Source organism: Sceloporus undulatus, chromosome 5 (assembly GCF_019175285.1).
Source record: "Sceloporus undulatus isolate JIND9_A2432 ecotype Alabama chromosome 5, SceUnd_v1.1, whole genome shotgun sequence".
Taxonomy (NCBI): domain Eukaryota; kingdom Metazoa; phylum Chordata; class Lepidosauria; order Squamata; family Phrynosomatidae; genus Sceloporus; species Sceloporus undulatus.
In genome coordinates this window covers 166,755,015-166,760,862 of record NC_056526.1, presented here as the reverse complement: position 1 = coordinate 166,760,862, position 5,848 = coordinate 166,755,015, and positions in this window count along the sequence as shown.

Below are 5,848 nucleotides of genomic sequence, written 5' to 3'. Positions count from 1 at the left end.
GTTTCTCATATTTTATCATTTTTGTGTTGTTAATTGCTGCCAGGTTGGTTTTGTCTTATGGCAGCTGTAAGAATGAAAAGCCTCCATGACACCCTGTCACCATGTCCTGCAGACTTAGGGCCATGGCTTCCTTGATTGAATATATCCACCTGCAATGGTGTGTCACTCTTTTCCTACCACCTCACACTTTACTAAACATTATCTTTTGTATTGAGCTATGCCTTTAATGATATTCCCAATGAATGATAGCTTCATTCTGGTCATTGTAGGAGGAATTCAGGGTACATTTGCTCTAGGACCCATTTGTTTGTCTTTTTGGTAGTCCATGCTATCTGTGGAACTGTCCATCAGCACTACATTTTAAATGAGTTGATTCTCTTCCTTTCAGTTTTGTCACTTTGCAGCTTTCACAACCATACTTAGAATTCAGAAATACTACAGTATTCTGACTTTGGTATCTGCTGATGACTTTACACTTGAGTTCCTTCACAGCTGCCTTTCCAAGACATAGTCTTTTTCTTATTTCTTTACTAGTGTTTCCATTTTGATTTATGTCTGAGCCAAAGTATAGAGTCTTTGACAGTTTTGATGTCTTCATTGTCTACTTAAAAGTTGCTTACACCATCTGTGGTCATTGTTTTTGTTTTCATAATGTTCATCTATAAAAATGGTTTTGCATTTCCTTGCTTGACTTCTCTCAATAACTATTTTGATTCTTTGCTGATTTCTGCAAGTAATACAGTATCATCTGCATATCTTAAAGTACTGGTGTTTGTTCCTTCAGTTATCAGATCTCCTTCCTGTGAGCCTAAAACAAATAGATACTGTACAAGATTGCCTGACCTCCTTGCCAGTTGGAAACAATTGGCATTGTTTTTGTATTAGATTGCAGTTTTAACCTGAAGGACTATATTAACTTTATATGAAATGTTGGGGAGGGAAAAGCAAATGTAGAACAGCAGCCAGAGGACAGGACAGGACAGGACATTTTTTAAAAAGGACTATGCTATGGAAACTGACATTTTGATAGAGATGTACTAGTCTTACTTTTGATTAATTCCAACTTTGACCCCAGAAAAAGTTATTCTTGGTTAGTTTGTCAAGCTTTTGTTCAAGTCAGAACAGAATCATTTTCTTTCTTAATGTTCTATTTCCACATTTGAATTACAGATAATTAGACACTGATAGAGTCAAAGAACATGATTTATATTTTGTGAGAATAAGCAGACTTCTTTTGTTTTCATTAAAAGATGCTTAAAACAATACAGATGTCTTTTACCAAACATATACAGTGCAGGACCTATTGAGACATTCTTCTTAATTTGGAATAGCAGGTGATAAGATTATCCTTAATACACACTTGTAAATGAGACATAAGAAAATAAACGGTACCTTGCATGATGTAGCATTAAACCACAAAAATACCCTGACTGAAAAATAAGATTCTTATGCTTAACTAGGTGGAATCCTTGGCTGCTTTATCCTCTTTCTCCAGTGGATAAATGTGGTAATTTCATGAAATTAGATGCTATTTCCTTTAAACAAGCAAGATCTTCAGCCCTGCAAATGGTTTGAACTTCAGCTGCGGAAGCCCTGACTAGCATAACTAATAGTAAGGGATTGCCCATGGGCAAGAGTTTTCCATCCCTGTTTTAGAATCTCAAGTAGAAAGAATTTAGGAGTCATGTAGAATTCTGCATGCTGTTATTTTCGAGTTATGAGCAATTACAAGTATACCTCAGTTAGCAAAGCCTCTGACAAAAAAACTCCTTTTTACAAATTCTATTTATGCCCACTCAACCTGCCCCTTTTCTACCATGTCTTCTGTCTAGATGCAAGCATTTTGGCAGTACCTACATCAGGAGGATACTGAAGAAATGCAAACTTTCAGTGCTAGATTGTAACAGGATTCCCATAGTAAACAGTGCAATAAAGTTTGAGCTGTGAAACAGCAGCATTCTATTCTTGCCAATCCTTCTGTAGCCGTGCCTGCCTACAACAGGCAAGGTACACTGTAGTTGCCTTCCAAATCTTTTACTGAACATGTATGAACAGCAAAACAGAGAGGCAAGGGAGAGCAGATAATTGTGCTTCACCACTACAGTATGTTAACAAAAATAGATCTCTTAAGTTTGGCCACCAAAATGAAAATTGTAAGAAAAGTGGAGTCTGGCAAACTTTTTAAAAAGCATCCATGGATGCATTTTGAAATAAGCTTTCAAGTTGTCTTAAGAAGCTTCAATACTTTTCTTTACTTATCAAGGCTTGCATGACCTAGTCCTTGCATTTTACATGTGCCTTTGGCTAGTTTTAGATAAAAAGTGTGCGGAACATATTGAACTTCTTATTTTACATGGTATAGGAGCCTATGCCTATTCTTTCATTGTTATTTCTGCCTTTGGTATCAAGTTTTCTCTTAAAGAAGTATTGCCCAAGAACAATCTAGCTTTGTTAATGGAGGCATACCTGAACTGTACATGGCAATTACATTAGATAGTGAGAATTTGATACAAAGATAACACAGGCACAACTAGCTGGAAGTTCTTTTGTTTGCCCCCATAACAATTTTCTTAGATTACTTTTAAATGTCTTGCAAGAAATTATGATTAAAATAAATGATTTTTACAATGCATCAGTTTTAAGAAGTGATCTTACACTGCATACTCTTCAAAGATTTTTGTTCAATGTAAATGTAGAGTACAGATGATAATTATACATTGTTTAGTGTGTAAATTCTCCTATGCATGCATGTGTGCATTCATCCCATGGGAGATGAGCCCAGTAATGATAGGTAATGTTTAGCTGTCCAGATCTTTTGGCTTGCACTAGTTTCCATCAGGTCCAATGTAGCATGGGCAGTGATGAGGTTTGGGGGAGCTTGTAATCTAGATGGCCAAAAGGTCTCTATTCATGTTTTGTTCTTTCAAAGGCTTTCTAATAAAGCAAGCTGCTCTTTCTAGTCTTAACATCTTCACTGAAGAATACTGGGTTGGCAAAAACACTGGCATATCTGGACATTATGTCTACTTAAGTATGTGTTTGGACATTGTACAAGAAGTTATCCAATACAGTACTTACTTGTGAAAAGGTTTTCCCTTGGTTGCACAATATTTTCTGGGCATCATTTAGGGTGCAACTCTACATCTCAACCCAAACAGCCATTCAATGGCTGAGGGTGCTGTGTATGCCACCAGAGCTTCCTTGTACCATCACCAGTCACTCTCCTGAACTTCCAGCCTAAATAAGTCAGTGGACCCTTATACTCCATGAGTGTTACATAGGAATTGGACCGATGAGTAATCAGATTTCACATTTAAAACCCACTGTGATAGATGAAGCTAATTAAACAATTGCAGTTTTCAATCCCCCCCCCCCCCCATATTTAGGACTTGGTGTTAACTGAGATTATCATTAACAGGGATGAAATTCATAGTGGAACTGACCTACATAGTTACTATTTTGGGATTACTGCATTTTACATTTTACTTGGCTTTGGTTAACAATGACGATGTTTAACACAGGGAGAAAAGTTCACAATCTGGTAGGGTAACATAGACAAAGTTTAGCATTTACTGGCAGTTTGGGAGGAGATTTGACATGAGTCCTTAAAAAATATGTTGAGTGCACCATCTAGTTGTTCCCTCAAAGGGCAATTGCCCTTCATTATACTTTGTCTTTAGTATCCATGACAAAGCATCTAAAGAAAAAAGTTCTTCAGCAATATGGATTTTCTAATTCTCTCTCTGAAATCTAGCAATCGTAACCATTGAAAGTGTAGACAGAGGACAGAATCCAGCTGATGCCTTATGCTAGCTAATGTTCTTTTACACTAGCTTAAAGTAACTGTGAGTACCGGTATGTTGAATAGTGATAGAAGTACCAAAGGCAGCAGCAACTGTCAAATTAACAGTTTGGGAGCTTTTTTGGCTAAAGGGTGAGGTACAAGTACAATCAATCAATCTCTGTCCCCAGACTAAGCTTAGGAGCCAGTAGAGATGGCTTTTTTGCAGCTACTCTTCAATAACAGGATCAGTGACCATTTTACAACACGATTACAGCAATGGTTAAAACAATCAGCAATGGACCTTCTATGCAAAAGGGAAGTAAAACTAATCTTTGTTAGGAAAAGTACACATCTATCTGCATTGCAGAAGCCTTCTAGAGGGCAAACAGTTACCATACAGTACTAACTCAAGTAAATTTTAGGGTTGCAGGTCTCTATAGTTAATACAGAGCATTTATCATTAGAGCAGCTACCTCTCTGTGTTGATTTTTCCCATAGTCAAATATTGATGCGAAATTTACAAAGCTAGAACAAATGTTGTCATATACACAAACTGATAGTATCTCTCCAAGTAGAATGAAGTCTTAAAAGCCAGTGGTCTTTCTTCTAGAAATCCATAATTTATTCAGCTGTCCACTCAAGCAAGTGTAAGCCAGGGCAGAACCTAGGAGTGCAGACTCACATCATCACATCTTTTCTGTAACCCACAGAGATTTCCAATGAAGAGACAAATCAAGCAATGGTAGGGGGAATATATGTGAATACTAGAAGAGAAAGAAAGTTGGCGAGGAAATTCCTCACTTGAGGTGTAGCACATGCAGTATTTGCACATTATTCAGAGTCTAAGAATTCAAACAGCTCCAAAGACATCTAGTCATATTGAAGACAGAACCTGAAATCTGCATTAAAGTATCTACAGGTTAGTATGAGTCAAGTGGATTGGGAATGAGGTGGGTCATGGGAACAGCAGCAGCACTGAACACCATGTGTTCCTCATTCTCGTACTCCAGCAAACCCAATCATATTCCTGGAGCAAGATTTCCATTTTCCACAAATAAATACTAAAAGTTAATTTGCTGGGATTGAGAAAAATAGGACATCATAAATTGTCCAAAGCAGTTTCCTACATGACTTATTGCACAGCCACATGTGATTCTTTGCATTTTGGTGAAGGAATCTTGAGTCCAGATGCTGAAGTTGGGACAAGAACTTGCTGCAGAAGGAAGGGAAAAAACCTGTCTCTGTAATTGGACTTTTATAAGGCACAGAGTGACCAGATACCCTCCTTTTCCAGGACATGTTCTACATTTCAGTGTTCTGTCCAGGAAGAATTCCAAAATGTTCTCCATTTTGAGCATGTCAAAAAAGCATGAATTGAACATTTACATTAGTGTTTTTTGCTTTTATTTTGTAAATTCCTCAATTTGTTTGAATGCTGTACTTTGATTCCCTTGGGAAAAGGCAGGATATACATTATTGTTATATTTTGTGGTGCCTTGTCTTCCTTTGCAGTTAGGACATCTTGATTAGGCATGAACTGGAAGTCACCTCCACAGAGTGTTAGGAACTGTTGGAATTAATAAGCAATTATAATTGAACCAAGAAAATAGTTACAATTTTCTCCAGGACGAGTCTTATTTCTGCCATACAATACTTACTTCAAAAATTCACTCCAGATGAGAGCCATTACTTCAAACATTATGTCACCCCAAATAAGAGTGGTATATTGATTTGAGTCTTGTACTATAACTCTGTAGATCCTTGTTCAGCTGTAGAAATTCCCTGAATGAACTTGGGAAAGTCACACTCTCTCAGCCTTAGAGGAAAAACAAACCCTCCATGAAGAAATCTTGCCAAAAAACGCATGATAGGTTTACCTTAGGGTCACCATAAGTCGGAAATGACTTTAAGGACCACAACTTATGGTAAGAGATACTTGAATCTTTTAGTAACTTGGGAATATGCAAAAGAAAAACTATCCCACAGAAAATCTGAACTCCTAAGCATACTTACTAGGAAGCGTCAAAGAACACAGTGAGGGTGCTTCAAGTAAATGTGTGTACA